The sequence below is a fragment of the Netta rufina genome (assembly GCF_964035555.1).
Source record: "Netta rufina genome assembly, chromosome: Z".
Taxonomy (NCBI): Eukaryota; Metazoa; Chordata; class Aves; order Anseriformes; family Anatidae; genus Netta; species Netta rufina.
Genome location: NC_140126.1, coordinates 19,600,400 through 19,625,003, shown reverse-complemented (window position 1 = coordinate 19,625,003; position 24,604 = coordinate 19,600,400). Strand labels below are relative to the sequence as shown.

At 39.7% G+C, this 24,604-nt stretch overlaps 1 protein-coding gene across 2 annotated transcripts in view; it reads right to left on the bottom strand.

Annotated features, from left to right (window-relative positions):
• Positions 1-24,604, bottom strand: part of MAST4 (microtubule associated serine/threonine kinase family member 4) — a 214,589-nt gene that overhangs the window by 180,627 nt on the left and 9,358 nt on the right. Inside the window, exon 1 of one of the 2 annotated variants that reach the window (XM_084305339.1) lies at positions 9,247-9,260. The exons of the other annotated variant lie outside the window; for it this stretch is intronic. The gene's annotated coding sequence lies outside the window, so the exon portion shown is untranslated. Of the gene's footprint in view, positions 1-9,246; positions 9,261-24,604 lie in introns of those variants that run through there. 2 annotated transcript variants of the gene reach the window in all.

The following is a 24,604-nucleotide window of genomic DNA, read 5'->3' as shown; positions in this document are numbered from 1 at the left end:
CTTCGAAAGCCACCTGGACGTGGTCTTGGGCCATGTTGCTGGGTGCCCCTGCTGAGCAGGGGTGGGACCAGAGGGCCTCCACAGGGCCCTTCCAACCATTCTGGGATTCTCGACAATAGAGCTGCTAGAGACCATTATGCTTAAAGGAATCTAGTTCCCTTCCTCTTACCAGCATCTGATCGTGATAACTGACAATTCTGTTACGGCTCCAATTATACAGTGAGCATGTTCAGCAGCTGCTGTTAAACAGCTGTCAAAATCAGTAACTAAAAGATAAACTGATTAAGCCTGTCTGCAGCATGAAAGACTCGCCTACATTTAAGCTTTGGTTGCAACAGTTACTGCAACAGTTTTTGTTAGACATTTCACAGAGGATGGAATGGGCTAAAATAATTAAATTTAAAAAAAAAAATCATGTTTATTCTTTTTTCCCAAGACTGGTCACTACTAGCAAAACACTAGCCTTGCTCTATTTTGACACACTCACAATCATCACCTTGAACAGACTCCATATACTGAAAGGGGAAAGTACTTCTCTAGGAGCCTCAGAACTGAGGTCTGCAGCTGCTCTTTACACGTAAGGGTAAAAGGGAAGATTCTCGTCAGGCCAGGAACAAAGCTCACAAACTGCTCACTTTTTCACGAGAAATATATGAGCTACAGCAGAGGCAAAATACATATATTTTAAGCCTTCATCAGGCAACAAAAATACCTTACAGAAAAAGGCAAATTTATATTTGTGCTGCTTGTTGTTTCAGGTATCCCATTCCTTATGCAATTAAAGGTCTCAAAATCAGAGATTTTGCTTAACACTGACATTTAATAGGTATTTATAAATTCAAGTTTTTCAGTTCAGCTGACCCCATGGCTTTCTGGTAAGTAATACACTCCACTGATGTGGAAGATAGGCTTAAGTTCTAGGGCAAAGGTCACACTGGCAAAATTGAGACTGGCTGGAGAACAGCAAGGTAAATATTAACTCTGTTTGTGAAAACCATTTGTGTAACCATTTGTTAAAACAGTTGGTCAAAACGTACATTTTTTTTTTTCACTTAACTATAGCCTCATGCTCCTATCAACAAGCTGAAAATTAGTTGTCTCCAACATAGCCCTAAGTGCACTGAAAGAGCCACACTAATTTCCGCCACTCCCAGAAGAGTGCACCTCCTATATAACTTAGGGAGCAATATTCTCATGAGCTTTTCTCTTTTCCTCTATTTTAAACTCATAAATAACTCTTCATGGACCTTCTCATGACACACCTGTTTTCTACCTCATATTCTGCTTGTTTGCTGCACTTACTGCTTGATTGCAAAAAAGCTATTGTCACTAGAACAGAACAGTTTATTCGGAGGGGACCTTCAGAGAGCACCAAGTCCAACTGCCTGACCCCTTCAGGGCTACCCACAAGTTACAGCACGTGTCTGAGGGCATTATCCAGATGCTTCTGGGCACTGACAGGCACAGGGCAGCAGCCACCTCTCCAGGAAGCCTGCCCCAGCGTTTGACCACCCCCACAGTAAAGGAACTTTTCCTCATGTCCAGGCTGACTCCCCCCGCCCCCGTCACAGCTTTGTGCTGTTCCCTTGTGTCCAGTCATCGGTGAGGCTGCACCAACACTAAACATAGCGGGAGAATCACCACGTCTGAGCAGCTGTGCAGTGCTCAGTGCACCCCAAGATGTGGCTTGCCCTCCTGGCTGCCAGGGCACACTGCTGGCTCACGCTGAGCCTGCCGTCAGCCAGCACCCCCGCAGCCCTTTCTGCTGAGCTGCTCCCCAGCCACTCGTCCCCAAAACTTGCCCATGTCCTGCACTGCTCCGTCCCAGGTACAGAACCCACCCAGCATTTGACTTCATCAAACTGCACTGGCAAACTTGCTGAGGGTGCATTCCACTCCTGCATCCAGATCACTGGTAAAATGGAACTAGCCCTTGAACTACTCTTCCTGCATAGTGGGCAAGAGGCTACATCCTCATCACCAGCTGTTCCAGGCATCTTCAATTACCACTCACTGCTCCAAGAAAAGAAGAATTGATTTCAACCTCTCCAAATACAATATGGGAGAAATTCCACGATTCTTATTCATGCTACACTGCTGTCCCTGCTGATGTTATCCAGCTCCTTTAATTAGCTGCAATCTCAATTTTGAGTACCCACAGTAGTGAAGACAAGATAGAGAAGGTAATTTTTCTTTGGAGATATGTTTGTGGGGTTTTTTTTGTTTGTTTGTTTGTTTTTAAAGTATTCCTAATCAGAAAGGAATCATAACATCAGCATTAGCCGTCTGCTATTTTTATCTGAAAGTCTCAAGATGCCTGCAACAACAGATATATCTTCTGCATCAATCACTGCTCTAACAACTCTGATGCATGCAGGAAGCTCATGTCTACTGAACACCAGCTTCCTAATACTGACAATGCAAGTTCCTAGATCGGTGTTGGAACATTGTAAGAATTTGTGAACTCTTGACATAAAGTAGATCACAGCCTAGGCAAGGTTTTCAGCTAAAAACAATGGTAGAAAGACAATCCTTCTTAAATACAGAAAGCAAAACTTAAATATTGATAAATCCTCTTCCACTATTTATATCATTATTTGGTCTCTCTGTATCTGCTACCAATAGAGTAAGGTATATTTTATAAGGTTTTTTTTTTTTTTGGACCACTAGCATTCTAGCAAAACTGAGATTAGGATGCAGATAATCTTTTGGTTTATTGCCATTTTATAGCCAATTTCATCCCACTCCTCGTCCAATATGGCAGACAGATTGTTCCAAGTCAAACTGCAGTAAATCACATCAGCAACAGTATTAACTTTGTGCAAGCATTACATTTTTCAAATTTCCTTTTACCTTTGACTGATCCTCCTGTTCACACTGTTAATAAGGTCTAACAGGGTAAGTGAAGGTTGTTTGAATTTATATCTCTATTTAGTATGCTTGTTTGCAAGGTTCTGTTGTGAAATATCTAATAATTAATGGAAAGAACTCCCCAAAGGCACAGGGGTTTCATATGTGAGTGGTAAAACTGTCCATCTCAAAGACTTCCTTGGTGTCCACTTCAATTATGCATCTCTTTGACATGAAATTAAAAATTGAAGAGTAGACTGATACAGCTTCTTCTCTACGCTGTTTTTAAGCCAGCAGGAGGCAACACAACCTCAATCTGCCACAGGGAATGGTATAAAAAATTCTTCCTACTTCCTACATTGATTTATATGAGACATCTGACAGTCTAAGTCCAGCACCAGCATGAGTCTGCATTCATGCTATCAAGACCAAAACATTTAAGAAAAGCACCAGCGTATTCCGGATAATAATTTTCATTATTGAATATAAGTGCATGTAGAATAAAATCATCTTTGGGGGGAGAAAAGGGGCTTTTTGGTGACAGAGACTGGTGACAGTGAGTTTTGTGTTTCTTTTTTCTTCAGTTCTACAATTCTGTTCTACTCCAACCCTTTTACTTATGTCCACACTTTGCAGGCTTCCCACACTACACTTAAATAAGGATGTATGCCCACCAATTTAACTACATCTGAAGCTTTAGAAGTTCTTCAGTTGCCTTTTTGTATACATACGGGCATTTACATAAGTCAAAGAATTTCTAATACTATTTCTATCCAAGCTATTTCTATTTTTAATCAATCAGGAGGCATGCAAGCACACGGATGGATGCCACACATTCAAAGTAACAGCTGCAAACTTCTAATTATAACTTGGTACTACCTTCTACAAAACAAGGGTTTTAGTAAGGAGAAAGGGGAGTATTATACATTTATTTTGTTTCCATTTGGGAGAAGTTTATAAAACTGATCTAATACAATGAATAATACACTAGTGACAGACTTATTTGTTCAGAAAACCAGTTCTTTAAGGAAGTCAACCCTGACTTGCCAAAGAGAACACCCATGTGTGCTATCTGGCTGCAAACTATCTTCTGCTTCTATTTATATGACTGCTAGACTCTCCATGACCTTCGGTAAACATAACCTTCTAGCAATCAATTGGCCTTCAAATCAAATCAAACTACTATCGGCTGTTGCCAGAAAGGAGTGTTAAGGAACAGTATTTCTTTGCAGTCCCCAGCCTATAATGTATAATTTCTTTTTTTAAATGAGATCATGTGATGCACAAGTTACAACAATACCTTACTCCTAAAGTAGACTCATAGGCAAGAAAACATGTTTTTTAAAACCTTTATTTGTATATGCTGCAGAAATTCTTCAGTCTAAGTTCAATAAAGTTTACTGTACTCTAACTGCTAAAGTACTCACATCAGAATGACTTAAAACATAAATAAACTTAATCTCTGCTGAATTGTCCTCTCTTTAAAATCAGCTTGGTGTTTTTCATTCAATTGATTCTTCTGTCAGCATTGTCTTTTTTTTTTTTTTGCAAGCTAACAACATTCAAAGCAAACTTCGTAATTGTTACAGATGTGCCCAAATTATAGTGCCAGCCTCTCTGGAATACAGCTTTATTCTTAACATTCTCACCAGCTTTATTCTTTTTACTGAAACACCTTAGGTGTTTGGGAATAGTCTGAATGTTTTCCCTATGCCTCTTTCTCAACCTCCATGCTCCCATATCAAATTGATTTTTGACCATTACCTTTCCCAGCTTTATAGATGAGTGCTTCCTTTTGCCTTTAATTATTTACATAATTCCTGTAGCACTTTAACATTGACTACCTGTGCTCAGTTTGTGACTCACAAAAAAAGTTCCAACAAACAAACTACCCTGTAACCTTTTAAGCTTCTGTTTCAAGGCACCACCAAATTATGAAATATAACCAGTAAAAGATGGGTACAAACGACACCTGTACTATCTTCTGTGTATGCCAAAAACAAACTCCGCTCTGTGTGTTTAAGTGGACTAGTTAGCAGCCACCATTTTTTAGCATCCACGCTGCCTGTCAGCTAGAAGATGCTATGACAACAAAAAGGCTACTTCTGATCAGGCAGACACCAGCACACAGCTAGTACCTCACCCATCCATCCGGGAGTAACTCAGGCTGGAAAGGACCCTGGGAGGTCATCTGGTCCAGCTCTCCATGCAAAGCAGAGGTAACTTCACCGTGAGATCATGTTGCTCAGGGCCTTTTCCAGTCAAGTTTTGAATATGTCCAAGAATGAAGTTTCTGCAGCCCCTCTTTGTCCAACTTCTTGCAGTGCTTAAACACCTTAACTGAGAAAAAATTCTTCTGCCTATTTAGATTTTCCCCTTCTGGCAACCCATGTTTCCCCTCTCATCTTTTCACAATGCACCTCCATGAGTTATAAAATCTTCTCTATAACCATTTATTAGACAGTGAAAGACAGCAATTAAATCCATCTCAGCTTTCTCAATCCTAAACAAAGTCAGCTCCTCAGCCTCTTCGTGTACATTGAGAACTCCAGTATCTCTCTTGTATGGGGGGCTCAAATCTGGATGCAGCTTTTCAGATGCACCTGTAAAGTGACAAACTGAGGGAAGCAGAGTGTTCATAGGAACTTACAGGCTAAGCACTTTGATTTTAAGTACTTTCTGCATAATTTGTGATTACAGCAACAAATATATAAAGGTCATATTCATACCTTCAGCTGCTGTTTAGCACAAGTTATGAAGGAAAATAAATGTTTCTGCTACTGTTTGTGGCTTCTTGTTCTGTTGCCAAATGGTCACTCATCCCAAAGCATAATGCGAGGTAAATCAACTCTGATATTGATCGGAGCAAGTGCTGCTCCAATACCTAGGGAAAACCCAGAATAGTCTCTCTCAATACCTTTTTATTATTTCCCCTCACAGATGCAGGCATAAGCATCAACTATTCCCAGCCTGGCAGAAAATTTCTGGCAAAGCAGACTGAAGACATGAGAAACCTATGGAGAAGCAGCTTGTTACTGTCTGAAGCCCAGCTTTTCCCAGCTTGCACCAAATCCATGAAGAAGCACAATGCTAGACACAAGCTTATGACAGACCTGTTGGTTGACAAGATCCACTGTGCAACAGTAGATATCACATATGCATGTGATCCACGCCTGCAGTACTACCAGGGTGCTGTCAGGGTCCTTGCCCAAGGCTTCCCCTGATACAAAGTGTAGACTGAGGAATGAAACAGGATACACCTCCCAAGGGCTTCTTCAGTTTAATTAACCAGAGGGTTATTGGCATTCTAACACTTCACAGAAAGTGACTGGCTGACATAACACTTGAATACTGCAGCTGGCTATGCTAGCCCAGTTCACAGCACTTTATTACTATCTTTTATCAGGACAGGCCAAGATCCTCTCCCTTCAGGAACACTGGTCAGCAGTCACTCATCAGCAGTCAACACACATCCCTTGCTACTTTGGGTCTCCCCAGTCACTAACGCACACACACACCTCATACAGGTCTAGTATATGATCTGCAGGATGCAGGCTGAGACCTATGTCAATCACCCGTAATCAGCTGAACACAGGTGGAGGATCTTATGGTCAAGTTGTACACCAATATCCTCCAAATTGCTGAGCGACATACTACCTCTGCAATGGATTGATTAGTCACTACGCACAGAGAAGATAAGATGTGGCTGGGCTTCTCAGGTCTCCTTTAACCAGGCCGACACCAACACCAGCATTAAACCCAGCTCATACGTCCTCTACACACATACAACGTGGCCTGAGCAGAACAGTAAGGTCTGTGCATTTGTCAAGAGCCCTCAAACATTGAAAGGCACCCTTGTCACCAATTATATACTAGCAGCTATTTTTCATCATTAAAAGCACTAGATATAAAACAATCTGTCCCACAAACACAAGCAGCTGCTGCTTCCATGAGCAACACTGCCTTGTTCGCAAGTCTCCCAAATACATTTCTTTTCCTATGCCCAAGAGGTTAGGAGCCAAATGCAAGAAACCCAGGGATCAGACATGCAAACCAAAACATCCTTACAAGCCCACCAGCGGACTTTCCTAGGCATAAAAACAGTATTCCTTTGCAAATCTTTGATTGTTTTACACCACCCCCAGGAGTAGCCCTGACACAGGCAACAGTTTCTGCAAGCTGTGCAGCCTGGGCTTCCATAACATCCTGCCACCTGGGCAAACAGCTGCTGCACAGGAAGGCAAAAGGAATAAAAGGGATCCCACCAATCTTTACAGAGCCAAGAGACAACAGGCCATTTCAAAGTAATGGGTTTGTTTGCTTTTTTTAAAAAAATAGGAAGAGCCAAACCAACATGCTTAAAGACATGCCAGCTTTGTTGATGGCAATTCACTTCCTCTCTTCAACCTAAAAGCATCAGGCAAGGTTCCCCTGGCTTTAAGAGAGCAACAAGACCAGCAGACTGCTGGCTTCTGCACACCTAGCCCTAACTACCAAGAGCAACTGGCAGCTCTTCCTGAGGCAATAAACTGAGACTGAGTTGTGTGATTAAAAAAAAACAAAACAAACAAACAAACAAACAACAAAAAAAAAAAAACACACTGGGAAAGTTGACAGTCTTGTTGCCTTTCTACAGCGTCTTACTTCTGGAATTATTTGCAGTTGACTCTCAGTCCTGTCCTCCTAGTCTTGATGGAGAAAGCTTCCCTGGAACCCAAAGCCCCAAAAATCATCAATGCCTTGTGGGACCAAGCAAAACAATAAAAAAAAAAAAAAAAAAAAAAAAAAAAGGCTGCCTCAAGGGCACTGCAGCAGGTATGTCTGCAGAGGTGCAGAGAGTTAGCAAGTTAACTGTTTTGTAGGGCTTGGAAGCAAGCTACATTCCTCTTGTTTGCTAAAGCGTCTTCCAAGCAGACGGTCATTCACAGGCTGCTGACAATGTTTATAGGTGGAGAGGTGTGGGATGACATGCTTTGTGCTAAGAGTTCCCCTTTGGATGTTGGGCTGGAATCCAGAAGCAGTGAGCTGCCAATGGACTTGTCCCAGTGCATCAGGATATCCTCCCAGCAGCAAAGACACGAAGCTAGCACAGCTTATGTCCTCAGGATAGCACTCTAGTATGCATTTTTCCTTTGGCTTTTCACAAAGAGGGAATTACCTGGAGTGATTCCCGTGTATATTAATGCACATAGAAACGGTCTTGTCAAGAAACAGTATAGAGTTAGCAAAAAAATAATACCTGCTCCTAAGTAAGCTATTTAAAGAAATAAATATTTCAATCACTTTTGCATCTGTAACCCCAGAACTGCCCTTTCCTAGCCCCTCAGAAGGTTCTGACAATGTTGTACTTAGTACTGAAAATGTTGCTACAGTCCAAAATGAATAAATAATACAATTGCCATCAGTAGAAGTCAACACAACTAAAACCTAGTGAGTCAACACACTTAACAACAGAAAGACTCCGTCTAACAACAGTGATTTCAGCCACAATTTAGAAAGCAAGATAAGACAGTTTCTGTTCATGTGTGATGCAATTCTTTTTTTTTTTTTCTTAAAACCACAGCTCAGAATTCTTTCAAGACCAGGACTACCACCACTGATCTACTTCTATCTGTATCAATTGTTATACAAAAATATTACCATCAATTTTTGCACATATCAAAATCAAAAGCAAAGTAGAAAGCGGGATTTTTGGAAGATGGTACTAATGGATACACAGCTTAATTTTTGCTTAAATCTAACAAAAAGTAGCAAAAAACAGGTACAGCTGAACAGCTACAGATGTTCTGAAATATACACTATAAAACAGTTTATTAGTCTAGATATTAAAAGTTCTGCAATAACATCACATTCACTGAGTATCTCAAACTTTTTTGCATACTGTTAACAGAAAACACCTCTAAAAAGGTGGATCAGTCTTGTGAACCTAACCAGTACTGCTATTATACATGTTAATATATGCTTTTGATGCCAAAGTCTTTTTTTTTCTCTGAAAGTTCCTATCAGAAGTTGATAATAGAATACTTGATTATTTTTCATACCTTGCCAGTGTTTTAATCAATGTAAGCCTTTTGTTTAAGGCACAAAGAATTGACAAGTTGAAGAAAATAGACATAATGGAAAATAATCAAACCAGAACAGTCCACACAGCTTCTTTTCAGTATGCAGATACATCTAAAAATTTATCCCAACGTTTTAAAGTACAAGAGTTTCACACCAATAGGAATCTCACCAGTGCTGAAATTCACCTTTAGAGACAGAATGATCATATCACTTGCAGACAAGTAATAACTGTATCTCCTACCAAGTACACATAAGGTCTTCTCTTTAGTAACAAATATTCTGCTGACATAATATTCCACTTCTTAAAAATGGTCCTTCAATGACAGCACTCACTTTTGAAGCCGCTGGTTCCACTAGTCTCTGACGGTGACGTGTTGAGCTGAAATGACTCTTCTGAGGCGTCCCTTCCTGACAGCGAATGGAGAAAGGAGAGGGAGAAGAACAGAGAAAAGGGAGGGAAATGGATCGTGGAGGGGATGGAATGGAGGATGTTGGAGAAGGGAGAGGGAGAGTATTTAACTGAACTGCATTTTCACTAACTCTGTAAAAGCTTTATGAAATCAAATTTCAATAATTTCATCATACAAATATCAAAGAAAATGAACCCTTTGGTAGAAGTAGCCTCATAAGGTTTTTATGTATGTATTATTCATACGCATTTAATGATGCATATGCTGTGTACTTTAAATAAGCATATATACAAGCCTACTTCATTTTTAGATAAGCACATTAAGATCAAGATTAATTTTGCTATTCTCATGTCTTTATATTATCTTGCATTTTCTATATCCATGTAAGAAGCTGCACACAAAAGAATCCAACCCATCAGTCATCTTGCCCAGCTGGATCTATACTCTAACCCAAAGATCAGCACCTCTTCTAGTGAAATACAACTAAGACTTCCATTCTCCACCCAGAGCTTCAACAATCAACTACATTATGTTTTAGAGATTTGTACCTAGCAGAGATTAGTACCTGTTCCTGAGAAAGCTTGAGAAGTAAGAGATTCACCCATGGCAAGGATAATCATTTCATCTTTCAAAGGAATCTGAAAGTGCATTCCACAGAAAAATACAGAAGCACCACAGTCTTTGGATTATTTAGGATAATACCTTGCTGTAACCAGGCTGAAAATTACCTGGATTTGCTGGAGTTGCAAAAGTAAGACTACCTCTTAGACTTTTAACAGAAAACCAAATGGTGCACTGTTTGTTCTTGTTACTTCATTTGGTTTCCCCATCTTAAGTAAACAAAATTCATATCAAACAGCCTCTAGAATAGGGAACCAGTTTGTCCCTAACGTTTTCCTACATGGAGCTGCTTGCATTTCAGAAAAGTAAAAACTAATACATCATCCCAATGCATACTCAAACTGCTTAAATACACACAAAAATTGAAACCAGAAACAAATATAAAGTTTGAGCAAAAAAATGTATTTTGAACAACTAAGTTGTAAAGTTTTAGTTTGTACAAGGGAGTAGTTAAGTATTTGCTTCTCCTTTTCCTACAATAAAAGGAAAAAGCGCCATAGGTTTTATTTATTTTGCTGGGCTTCCAGTCCATCAGACCAGTACATCAGATTATTAGAGAGGCTTTGTATCTTTTTCACATTCACGCTTTACCCTTTACTGAAATTTTCATCTTGATATTTTTCAGACATCATAAAGCTGTATCAAAGAGGTGCTCCTCTAACACAACTAAGAAATATTCTACATGAAGGTATTAGAATGAAGAGCTTTTATAGAAAATGATTATATTTATCCCTACATCTTTACAGACTAAATACTTACTGCCAGCTAAACAGTTTTGCAATCTTTTAATAATCTAAAACAACAGCACTTACTCTTTTTGCTTTCAAAGTTCAGTAAATTTCTAAGCTAATTTTCTATGCAAATTCTACTGAATATGGTTACTGAATTTTCAGCAAGTAATTCATCACAAACAGACTGAAGATTAAACGGCTACTCTGTCATTTCTAGAAATTTTAAGGCAACCATAAAATTTAACTTGCTTTTTAACTTCATAAATATTACTTTTATCAAAAATAAACACACTCTACTGTGTTTCAAATTTCAGCCTTTATTTAGGCTGAATAAAATAATAAAAAAGTCATATAATAAAATCATTATCAGATGTTACCAAACTGCCAGGATTATAAAATATTTATATAAAATATGAAATATTATAAAGCATCTTAATATGCAAAAAAAGTATAAAATGCCTAGCAACTTCAATAATATGCTGCTTTATGATCATCATCATTGCTGAAATTCGACTGGCGGTCTCATTTCTTTCCGACAACAGGAAAAAAGGCCCATCACCACCACTTAGAGGCTTTGTAAAAAGAAGCAGGTTCCTGGAAAAATCTATAGGATGCAATGAACTATGAGTAGAACATACTACCTCCAGAAGACACACTTTTTTCACATGAATTAACAGCTATATCTAGGAGGCAAAAAAAGAAAGAACACTGCAAGCAACTAAGCAAAGGAGCAAGAACACAGTAGTGAAACAGAGTCCCCTTGCCTCTGTCAGAGTGCTGGTCAAGAGGGTTGCCAGTAAAGATATACTTTTCTTTCTCTGAGTTCAGTCTTTAGAAACTCATTCCCATTCACTCAGGAAACCATTAGCTGGAGTTCCTAACAATGTACTGATAGAAGTGCATGAGTATACTGGTTTCACTGAATAACAGTATGGAAATTTAAGTCAAGAAAAGAAGACAAGACAGATACTGATGGAGCAGCATCTAGATCTGACTGAATTGCATGCTTAGTGTCTGACTGGAACTATTACTGTGTCTTTGGCAATAACCATGAAGTGCTCCTTAATAATTCTTACAGTGAATAGTTTTACCCGTCTTGTACCAACAGAGCTGTGGGAATTAATCACTAATATTTCATCCTACCTGCTTACTTACACTTAAATGGCTTCCTCGAATCAACAGTACAAAATCATCCTCGATCAGTCAAATGCTCTGATACAGTCCCTTAAGGAAGGGCCAAGTCATAAAAAAAAAAATCATTAACTTCTCTAGTGAATAAGTGCATCCAGAAGAAGTTTCATAGAGAACAACCACAGTTTTGCAAGCTAATTAAGCACATGGGAAACAAGGCACACAACTCTGTTGACTTCAACATACATAACCAAGCACTTCCCAGCTCAGGGTTTTCACTGCAATTAGACAGTAAACGCTACTTCCTTGCTTCCACTTAAGAACCTAGTCTCTTTAAAGCTAAATTCAGATGCACAGATTGAACTATGGAGTCCTGAAAATTTTAAATTTTCATTAACAGCTTTTGTAAAAAGGAATTTTAAAAGTGTTTACATGTATTTACATGGATACATAGAAATTACCATCAACACATAGAATATTCTGTCACTGCGTTAACAGATCACTTCTTCCAAACTACAAACCCCATTAAATGTATCAACATGTTGAACAAAAATTAAACTGACTAATTATGAATGTTTACTTGTATAGAATGTAGAATAACAGAAATCTTGAACATACATGTTTATATTTGATCACAAAAGATGAAGGCCAAAGCTCATCTGGAGCTCAATCTGGCTACTGCTGTTAAAGATAACAAAAAACGTTTCTATAAATACATCAACACAAAAAGGAGGACTAAGGAGAATCTCCATCCTTTACTGGATGCGGGGGGAAACTTAGTTACAAGAGATGAGGAAAAGGCGGAGGTGCTCAATGCCTTCTTTGCCTCAGTCTTTAGCGGCAATACCAGTTGTTCTCTGGATACTCAGTACCCTGAGCTGGTGGAAGGGGATGGGGAGCAGGATGTGGCCCTCATTATCCATGAAGAACTGGTTGGTGACCTGCTACGGCACTTGGATGTGCACAAGTCGATGGGGCCGGATGGGATCCACCCAAGGGTACTGAGAGAACTGGCAGAGGAGCTGGCCAAGCCACTGTCCATCATTTATCAGCAGTCCTGGCTATCAGGGGAGGTCCCAATCGACTGGCGGCTAGCAAACGTGACGCCCATCTACAAGAAGGGCCGGAGGGCAGACCCGGGAAACTACACGCCTGTCAGTTTGACCTCAGTGCCAGGGAAGCTCATGGAGCAGATCCTCCTGAGAGTCATCACGCAGCACTTGCAGGGCAAGCAGGCGATCAGGCCCAGTCAGCATGGGTTTATGAAAGGCAGATCCTGCTTGACGAACCTGATCTCCTTCTATGACAAAGTGACGCGCTGGGTGGACGAGGGAAAGGCTGTGGATGTGGTCTACCTTGACTTCAGCAAGGCTTTTGGCACCGTCTCCCACAGCATTCTCCTCAAGAAACTGGCTGCTCTTGGCTTGGACTGGCGCACGCTTCGTTGGGTTAGAAACTGGCTGGATAGCCGGGCCCAAAGAGTCGTGGTGAATGGAGCCAAGTCCAGTTGGAGGCCAGTCACTAGTGGCGTCCCCCAGGGCTCGGTGCTGGGGCCGGTCCTCTTTAATATCTTCATCGATGATCTGGACAAGGGCATTGAGTGCACCCTCAGTAAGTTCGCAGATGACACCAAGTTAGGTGCGTGTGTCGATCTGCTTGAGGGTAGGAAAGCTCTGCAGGAGGATCTGGATAGGCTGCACCGATGGGCTGAGGTCAACTGCATGAAGTTCAACAAGGCCAAGTGCCGGGTCCTGCACCTGGGGCACAACAACCCCAAGCAGAGCTACAGGCTGGGAGAGGAATGGTTGGAGAGCTGCCAGGCAGAGAAGGACCTGGGAGTGATGGTGGATAGTCTGCTGAATATGAGCCAGCAGTGTGCTCAGGTGGCCAAGAAGGCCAACGGCATCCTGGCTTGTATCAGGAACAGTGTGACCAGCAGGGCTAGGGAGGTGATCGTCCCCCTGTACTCGGCTCTGGTGAGGCCGCACCTCGAGTACTGTGTTCAGTTTTGGGCCCCTCGCTACAAGAAGGACATGGAGGTGCTTGAGCGGGTGCAGAGAAGGGCGACGAAGCTGGTGAGGGGCCTGGAGAACAAGTCCTACGAGGAGCGGCTGAGGGAGCTGGGCTTGTTCAGCCTGGAGAAGAGGAGGCTCAGGGGCGACCTTATCGCTCTTTTTAGGTACCTCAAGGGAGGCTGTAGCGAGGTGGGGGTTGGCCTGTTCTCCCACGTGCCTGGTGACAGGACGAGGGGGAATGGGCTTAAGTTGAGCCAGGGGAGGTTTAGGTTAGATGTTAGGAAGAACTTCTTCACTGAAAGGGTTGTGAGGCATTGGAACAGGCTGCCCAGGGAAGTGGTGGAGTCACCATCTCTGGAAGTCTTCAAAAGATGTTTAGATGTAGAACTTAGGGATATGGTTTAGTGGGGACTGTTAGCATTAGGTCAGAGGTTGGACTCGATGATCTTGAGGTCTCTTCCAACCTAAAAATTCTGTGTGATTCTGTGACTATCAAAGTACAGAACTGATCATCATTTACATGTTATATTTGCCAGCAACACTTCCGTACAGTAGTGCAGAAGTATGATTAAGACAAGAAACAGTGATGTAAGCAGACTAAATCTTGGGAGGAATGGAGAACTCTATCACCAATATTAAAATATGTCAGAACAATTAACACTGATGGAAGAACTGGAAGTGTTTTTTCCAGGGACAGAAAAATCTTAACAACATCTTATACTTTTACGAATACTTATAATTTAACAGGTGATAACAAGATAAACACTTCTACACACCACTGCTTTTGCTGGAGTTCAGCGAGAGCATTTTCTACTGACATACACATTAGAAATACAAGGTAGTGCAGGAAGAAGTCTCAAAACACTAAGGTTGTCTGAGAAATTGTGCCAACTAGTCAAAAACAAATTAAATATTGGGTTTGCCCATATTTGCCTATAAAATATTTGCCTATAATATTTTTAAACTAGTTTTAGAATAATGTCTCTGAGCAAAGCATACGAATTAACCAGAAGTGGTGGGGTTTTTTTGGTTCTGTACTCTCTTCACCATTTTTTTTTTTTTTAAGTACATACTGAGAAAGTGAAGCTACAATTACTACAGAACATGAGCACTCTTACTGAAATTGGAAAAAAAAAGTCAAAAGGTATTTACCCAGTGATGTCCATACCCCACAGAGCACAATAGCTGATGATTTTTCCAGGATATGAGATACTAGCTCAAAATCCTCTACCTGCTTAATACTCAGGAGACAGAAGATTTACATCTTGTTTCTTCACCAAGGTATTTTAAATACTCTGTCTCAGTCTCTCTATAGACATTCCAATTTGTACAGCCACTCATTGTATTTGCGAGCAGAAATACTGCAGTCTGCTATTTAAAGTATGCATCTGATGGGGAAAAGATAAGGGTCAAGTGCCTGCTCCAAATCAGGATGAAAATTCACGACTGTTTCTCTTTCTCACTTTCAAAGCCAGTATACAATTCCTTTGAAGAGTCTTCTCTAAAAAAAGAATCGGAACATTTTTACAAATGTAAGATGGACTTGCTTGTATTTCTGAAAAGATATCCACTGGTTTAATGGAAAATGCACTTCAACTTGTCAAGTATTTCTGTTGATCTCAAGACTCTGCTTTTCCCAACATAATTTTTATCCCTCCTTAACAAAAAGCCTTCTACTCTCAGTATGACACCATGCAAACCCAGCTCTAACTCAAAAAGATCTGGTGAAAACAGTCAAAGATAATACATATCACAGGAAGGTTATGTCATATTTAGCCAACAAAAGATAGCGAGTAGTGCAAACTAACCCAAATTAATAGAGTCAGAATTACAGAAGGAGTTAAACATTTGGTTACAGTTGCAGAAGGGTTTGCCAATGGTGAAAGACAAGAGGGGAGACGAGTCTGGAGACAGTGAACTTCTGTTCTAGAGCACTGATAGCGCTATACATGTAGGTTCCAAGCACGTAAGTTGCTACAATATTCACACAAGGGCTTAGTAAGAAACTCCAAAAAGGAAAAAGCCCACAAAAGATAAAAATCTTCTCTACCCTAGCCCCTTACTAAGGGTCTTCTTCTTTTGAACAGTTGCAAACAAATGTAGTAGTATTTCAGAGGAAAGCAATACCATTTTCACTGATACATTTATAATGAATATTCTCTGTCCTCTGCTTCAATGTAAATAGGGTTACCAATACAATGGGAAAGTTTTCTCACCGCTTTTAAAGCGTTATTTGTCCTTCCATTACACGATATTCTAAATCCAGAGTGAATAATAGTACTAAAAGGTAGAAACTGCCATAAAAAGAAACACTCTTAGTCCCATCCAGAGAAAAATTAAAACTTGAAATAGTTTTCTGATTAATTTTTTTGGAATACGAAACCATTTTATGTAAAAGAATAAGCACAAGTATAGTGTGCACGTAGTACTCAAAAATTTGATTCACAGCAAATATAATTTGTTATCTTTTAACCTTTCCCTGACATCCAATAAGAAAGTAGGAGAAATTCCTTGGAATACAATCAATCAAAAGAGCAAAGTATTCATGAACACAGCAGAAAAAATGACTTATGTTTCTAGGTAAAATAAAAAAAAAAAAAAAAGCTTATTAAAGGTTTAAAGAGCATCTCCCAAAAGGAGAAGTGATAAGGCAACCTAGCCGTAGTAATTCCTGATAATTTTATTCAGTTGCCCAAGTAATTTAGTGGAGCATTATCACAGACAAAATCTTTGTAGTGCATCAATGCCCCCTTAAGCAGGGGAAAAAAAAAAACAAAAAAACAAAAAAACAACCACACTATCATGCCTTTTCCTTTACCATGTAATATATAAACTAATATAGCTGAAAAATGGATGCTGAAAAGGGTCTCCTTCCTTCCTATTATGGCTTGGAATCACCATAAGGTCAACTTAATTCTTTCTTGACACTAGCTAGCAAGAGTGGTAATCTTCAGAGGCCCTACCTTCCCTCTCATTACATTATATTACATTAACCCATGTAACATGAGATCCTGTACCAAACTGGGAAGCTGGGAATTCTTCTGTTACTGGCATTTTATTTTTCCTTCCTGTCTCTCTTTCAGAATGTACTTCAGGAACAGTCCAGAGCTTTGACAAAAAGACAGTTTACACCAGGAAAAATCCCATTATAACACAGATGTCATTTCACAAGCATAAAAGTAGAACTAAATCAATGTGATTATTCCTATGACAAAGGAATGAATCTTCAGACTATTAAAATGCATATGTGGGCTGTGCCTCTAATGATACCAGGAATGCTAAAACCGTATAAGATTCTAAATCAGAATATATTCTAACAGCTCAGTTTTTTAGCACAAAATAATCAGATGGGTAGACTTGATGCAGTACTGTCTTGTTACGACATTAACATCAACAGATACGTGACACACTGCTAGACTGCAGAGTAGTTTTGATACTACCAGGTAGTGAAACTTAAAAAAGATTCCAGATTCATTATCCCCTGTGCAAAAGAACATGGGATATCTCCTTTTTAGTTTTAAATCATAAATACATTCCACCCACTTTTCTGCTGCTCATTTGGTAACAGCAGCTCCACCACTTGCTTGGACAAGGAATGAGTTATGGTGCAAGTTGTGCCACGGGTCCCCACCAAGAAGACTTCAACAATAACCAGATTCAGGAGTTCCTCTCCACAGGTCTCCCATTAGCTCATTCCTACCCTGAAGACAGACCTCACTGCTCCCCATACCAAATCTGTACCAAATTTGTAGTTCTATCCTGTGAAACAGGATACTGAAGTGATTCAGGTTACACACAGCTCGTACAGAGTCAGAAGGGTCATACCTGCTCCCAGGGTCAGCCAGTTTGATAAGCTGATAGAATAGGGCTATTGTGAAATCGATCACCGATGACAACAGCTAAACTGGTGAGTTCTTATGCCATACTGCTGCTAAAGCTCTTTATAATGAAATTGTCAGCAAATTCAAATAAGGATGAATGTTTGTCACTGGGACTTAACATATGGACAGAGATAACTTGAAAGTACAACAGAGATCAGCAATTGTTAACAGAAGTTGCCAGGACAGTGCATGCAAGAATCAAAACTGGAATTAAAGATAAGAACAAAGGTGAAAGTAGAGAGAAAACAGAATGCAGTTCTTTCACTATGGAAGAATTCAATGCATTTCTCATTACATCGTAACCTTACACCCCCCTGGTATTACACTCCAGCTGATAAAAAATTCTTTATGCACACATCAGCTGTATGTACTGCTCCAGACAGGGTTGTCTAATAAGGGCAGACAAACCACAGAGAAAGAAAAAGCTAGGATCAGGGTCAGTGTTTCAGAGGCAGAACTACCTTTCATTTTAAAAGGAAAAAAAAAGAAAACCCACACACTGAAAATGCAATGCATTCAGAGAAACTGTACAGTTACTACCAGCAAAGCCATACTGTGGATCCACGATATCCTCACAGGGTGAATGTCCTTTCCAGAGGAACAGGTCAGCTGCAATTGATCAGTTAACAGATGCAACAGTCAGAAAACTATCTCTTCACAAAGGCCAGCATGATTCATGTCACCAAGGGCAAACGGAGGAGAAATGGCAGCATCCTAAGTAATCCCTATCCAAGGGAAAGCATTTTAGGTAGACGGCATGCAGAAAACTGGTCAGGAAGCAGAAAGGGTCAGAGACTTATTTCATGTTCTAGGTTTGCAGTCCAAGAAATAACCTTGTAGAAAACAGAAGTCTCTGAGGAAAAAAAAAAAAAAAAAAAAAAAAAACAATAGAGAAAAGGGGCACCACCAGGCATTGATTACAATATAGTTTAATTCTGAAGGCACAGAAGCCAGAAGGCAGGAGAAGGAGAAAATGTGATTTTGGCTGTATAGGCTGGTAAGCCAATTAAGCTACATACAGGACTTAACACCACTACCAAAAACAGTTTCCATGTAAGAGCAGTTAGCGCTGATAGCAGAGTAATCAGAGATACCAAAAGCATCTGAATTCTGTGTCACAGGCACATGCTCTTACCATGAAGAGATTTCTATCTCCAAATAGAAGTGACAACTGTCCTCTCTTTTCACCCCATTTTTATTAGCTGCCAGACCAAGCTCGGAAGCAACAGTGGCAGCATTCCATAAGGGGAGATGAATATACCAACCAACACCACAACCAGTACCTGATAGATTTGCAGGTAGCAAGCACTGAAGACAAAATTCACAGCAACAACTTCATCCACACCAGGCTGGACAGTGTTGGCAGGTCTATTTCAATGTTTTTGTGTTATTGTCGTATTAAACCCCATTCTTCAAGAGCACCATCTCTGAACCATGATCTTCAAGTGTGCTTTATCCAAGACAAGCCCCATGCTATGTCCCCAAGACACAACTGCACCCTAGATTCTACACCCTTCAGTGTCCTACACTCCAGCCTGAGCACCTCTACATTTACATCTAGCAAAATCCATAGCAGAGCGAAGGCTCCCAGCCAAGACCCACTGTCAACTGTTAAGACCATACCCTTCAATATCTTTTATGCACCACAATCTACCTCTTGCCCTGTAGCCACTCATACTAGATGCAGTTGTTCCACTCAGTTACCTGACCAGCTGTGATCAGCCAAAGGCCATAGCGCTGATCTGCAGTCAGCATAATACACTGCTGTATGTCTGCACCTAAAGCCTGAATTTCAAAGCACAGGTCAAGTCTCAAGTCCCTTCCCTACATCACATAAGCATGTTAAAGGCACTCCTCACAAGAGATTAGGAAACGCTGTCTAAATTAGTTCACTGCAACCAGTGTTTTTCTTCCCCATATCAAAGGAGAACTGCTGACTCATAACTGTAAAGGTCAGATCAGTTCAAGGTGATTAACAATTTTAATTTCTATATATGCACAAAGCAAAAATATTAAGATATAAAAAACTTCATAGACGCACTGAGCTGGGCAGGAAGGGAGAGATGTGAAACAAGCAGCTTATTCTTGCAGATTTTCACGTATGCAAGTAGCCACAGCACACCATGTCCACAGCTAGTAGATTACTCTGGAAGTCTCAGCCTCGATCCTTTCACTGTCTTTCTCTACAATCCACACTTCTCTAAAGCAAACACCAGCAACAAACCAACTAACCAACCAAACAAGCAAACAAACAAACAAAAAAAACACAACCCACCACACAATGGTGAAATACATAAAACACAGCTCTTGATCAGTACATTCAGCTGCTTCCTAGTAACTTCACAATACACAGAATGCAGGATTCACACCCAACGGCTTGATACCTTTAAGTAACAATGCAAGACAACCAAGTGAAATGTTAAGTCACCTTCTACAAAGAAACCAAGTACAGCAGGTGCAAGATCAGATGATCAGTAATCAACTGAACTCAGAATTACGCTGCTTTTACAAATGGATCTAAGCCTGTAGTTAATATCAGTGCTTAATGAGGCTTTACATAAATTTAATTAAGTACAATATATCTTTCATTTTCAGAAAAATCACGCTGAAATGTATCAGTAAGAACTACAGTGTTATAAAAATATAACAGGACAGCTTGTGTCAGATACATAGCATTTTTAATCAAATGTATAATTGTAAAATTAAAGTTTGTTTCAAGCATGTAAGAGCTTTTGCTACATAATTACCATATTAATTTCTGCTAAATTAACCAGCAATTTCATTAAATCAGCAAGACATCTGTACTGTTAATGTGTGTTTAATTAATAATAAACATTGAAGGGAAATTCTAGCCACTATAAAAAAAACAATATCTTTAAACACATTTTGATTTTTTTTTCCACAGTTTACATGACAGAAAGCTTCAAAAAGCTACACTCAGAAGGGTATTAATGAAGATGGTAAATGTAGAAAGCAGTAAATTGGAAAATCCATCTCCACTACACTGCAATGTTAACATTCCTTGTCAACAGCAGGCAGAATTTTAAATTCTGGAAAGCTTTACTATGTGCACAGATGTAAATGTAAGAACACAAGAACATCTAAACTTTGAAATTATGGAAGCCACCATTTACTACCTGCATCATGTCTTCTAAAGCACTGTTACATTATCAGTTCTAGTCTATTACACTGAAATCATCATCTGAAGGGTAATCACAATACTGTTTCTATCCAGATTGCTGAGCTAACACAGCTAATAGTGAAGCTGTACTTTATCCTGACACGCATACCAAGACTGTCAGCTAACTGTCAGCTGAAGAACAGAAGGGGATGTGTGTGTACGGTCACAAAAGCCACCGAGGGAAGGCAAACCAGTTAGGAGAGAAAGGCAAGCCCCATCTGACATTAGCGACACGCCAACCAAGCACAGAGTCTACTGAGGAGGACATCCAACAAACCAACTCTTTGGCACAGCACACAGGGCTCCAGGCTTGCTGCTGACAACAGCCCCACATACAGCACCCTAGGACTGGCATTTCTGGATCCAGCACCAGAGGTTTCACTTCCAGCTTCAAAATGGTGGCTACACAACTCAAGCGCACACTGATACTGCAGGTGGCCTCAGTGTTCTTTGTAAAGTGACTTTACAGAGAAATCAAAGACAGATGTAAAATCTTAACATCATTTCACAAAGAAAGTTAGGCTGCATACTCTGCAGTAACATAGTATTTTACACTTTTCCCCTAAAAATCAAGTTTAAGAGAAACCCTTTCCTTTTGGTATAATAAGGCAATGCTGGTTTTATTTTCCTAGGATGAGTGAGCACCCACCAAGACCATCCCTCCTTCTCTATTTAATTAGTAACTAATGATAAAAATAACCGTCCAGAAAAGTCCTGAAATAGTTATCCTTATAGATTTTGGTACTGTCTTACTGGATAACAAAATAAAATAGGTTCTAAAGTTAGTTGACTCTAACAGATTTTATCTTGAAATGGTTGCAAAAAAGTCACTAAACTTGCCATTCACCATTTTCTAAATGAAACATGGGACTGTGCTAACACAAAAGATAAGAGTGCTGGGACACCTCCCCTACGAAGACAGGCTGTTCAGTCTGGAGAATAGAAGGCTCTGGGGAGACCTTACAGTGACCTTCCTGTGCCTAAAGGTGCCTACAGGAGAGCTGGGGAGGGACTCTTGGTCAGGGAGTGGAGTGATAGGACAAGGGGGAATAGCTTTAAACTAAAAGAGGGTAGGTTTAGATTAGATATTAGGAAGAAATTCTTCAGAGGGCACTGACACAGGCTGCCCGGAAAAGCTGTGGGTGCCCCATCCCTGGAGGTGCTCAAGGCCAGGCTGGATGGGGCTTTGGGCAGCCTGGTCTGGTGGGAGGTGTCCCTGCACATGGCAGGGGGGTGGAACAGGGTGATCTCAAAGGTCTCTTCCAACCCAAACCATTCTATGCTTCTGTGATAGTAGTACTTTACAAAACAACAGTTTTAGTGACTGGATGAAAAAAGGGAAAATATCAAACTGCAACATTGCATATTTTGAAATGTTCCACATATTCATAAACTTTTTAAGCTCCAACATATTACAAACTCAAATTTTAAAAGACAAAGTCCTTCACCAAAGGAAATTTTCATTCTGCCATTATTCTACTTTTTAGTAGAGCTGCGTAAACAAAATAGTGAGTACAGAGAAAATACAAGAGCAAAGGAACACGGCAAATAGGAAATCTAAAAGCAAAAATCTTGTCTTAGGATATGATTTGTTTAGCTTGATTTTTTCCCTATTGCCTCTAAGGAGGCAAGGCACCATAATCAATTCAAGTCAATTCGGCCTCTGATGGCTTGAAAATTCTAGGATGTAGCAAAGGAAGCAGTAAATATTGCAGGATAGATACACACAGTCTAAACTTTTACTAACATTACTAAAAACTTAAGCATCGTTGCAAGTACCATTACATTCAACCTGCAATATTATCTAGTTATAGTTCTGATAGTTTTATGTCAATGCAGAAAGTCAACATATTGCACAAGCAGTAAAATTTCTTCATACACAGTTTTCCTTATATTGGTTACTATTGAACAGATCTTTGAACGCTGCCAAAACTACCTCTGTCAATGCATTTTTGACAAAAAAGGATTGGTAGTTAGGTAGGGTCTCTCCAGGTATTACATAGCCTTTTTATGCCCTTTAATACATACCACCTTTCTCCTTGCTGTTTCAAATTCTTGAACTGTATTGGAAGATATAACTTTAACACCTCTGTATTATGTGATAGCTAGTATTAAACAAAATGGCCTGTTTTTAAGGTCAGGAGATCTTGATATTGAGACAATCAGGAAATTCAAGGTCACTAGTAGCCTTGCAGTCTTGAACAAATCACTTAATTCCCTGTGCTTCAAACTACCAAAGAAAACGAAATTCTATCCATATTTCAATGATAACAAGACACCAGGAAGGAGTAAAACAAAGATCTTGGGAGATGCAAAAGGTTAATTCGTTCTGAGTTTTCAATGTTGTGGCTGCAGATCGGTTAATCAATTTTTCACTATTATGAAAAAGGGAAAAGGAATATTACCTTTACAGGCATTCAGAGCGTTTTTTCCCATAACTTCAAGGCATTAAGATAACTTAGTCCTACATATTCAGAAAGAGCACTAGAGGACCAGAATATGCAAGGAAGAAGGGAAACTGCATACAATTTTAGAGCTGATTGCTTCAAAAACTGATATGAAACAAGAAGGAAGAAAACAATATTTTTTTTAATTTTAAAAAAGAAAAATGATAGCAACTAATAATTTTAAATGAAATGACGCTGATAACACACCAATACTTAAAAGACATAAAGTGCTGAAAATCAAATTACTTGAAGTGACGTGCAGTAGTGTGACAGATTGATGACAAAATTGAAGGGATTAATTTAGACAGAGCCAAACTACTCTAGCAGAGGTTCAGAAGCTTTGAACTTCACATTCTGATGATACGGTGTAACACAAGAATGTATGCAAGCCTCTCACTGCATTTTTGTTACCTCTCATGCCAATATCTCCTCTCATCCTAGTCTCTATAACTTCACCAAAGAACTGTGAATTACAGAAAAAGGTGATTTGAAAATAGACTGAGGTCTTCAGACAATAGGCAATACAGTGTGCCAACTACAGAGGCAAGACCGCATTATAAATTCTATCACAGTTCTTCCCTTTTAGTTTTTGATTCAGGAAGTGTGAAATGTTTTTTATTATTATTTTTCTTTATTTTTTATTGTTAAACTAATAAGATGTTCATTTCTTGCTGATCTCTAACGTCTTCAATTTAGATCTTCAATATAATACTTAGGCTCTGTGCCAAGCCCTACATGTTCATCAGAAAAACTCTTTCAAGAAAGCCATCACACAGCACAGCAAGCACATAATAAAGATTCCATCAAAACACAGAATTTAGAAAAAGAGAAGTAATGTGCCATCAGTTATTTGACAAAAACCTCATGCTAGTATTCTGAGCAATCCTTATGGCCAAGGCCAGAATTCTAATCAATAAAAAAAGTATTTTACAATTCTAGCTTTCATTACAAACTGTAAAACAAACAAACAAAAATATCACACCTTTGAAAGCTACCTCCCAACGAGAACTGAAATCAGAGGCTAGGACTGTATCCTGCATCAATTAATCCATCCAGCAACAGAAACTACTGGCAAATAAAGTAACTCATCTGAGGTAACTTGTTGTACCCCATTCTTGCAGCATGACCACAGAAGTTTAATTGTGTAACAATTAAGAAGTTAATTTGTGTAACAAACACACAGCTAACAGTTTTGTTCAAACTGCTTGGCAGTCTAACCCATTAGTCTGCCGGATGCTCTCCCATTAGCACTGCTAGTTATGGCACTGCTCTCA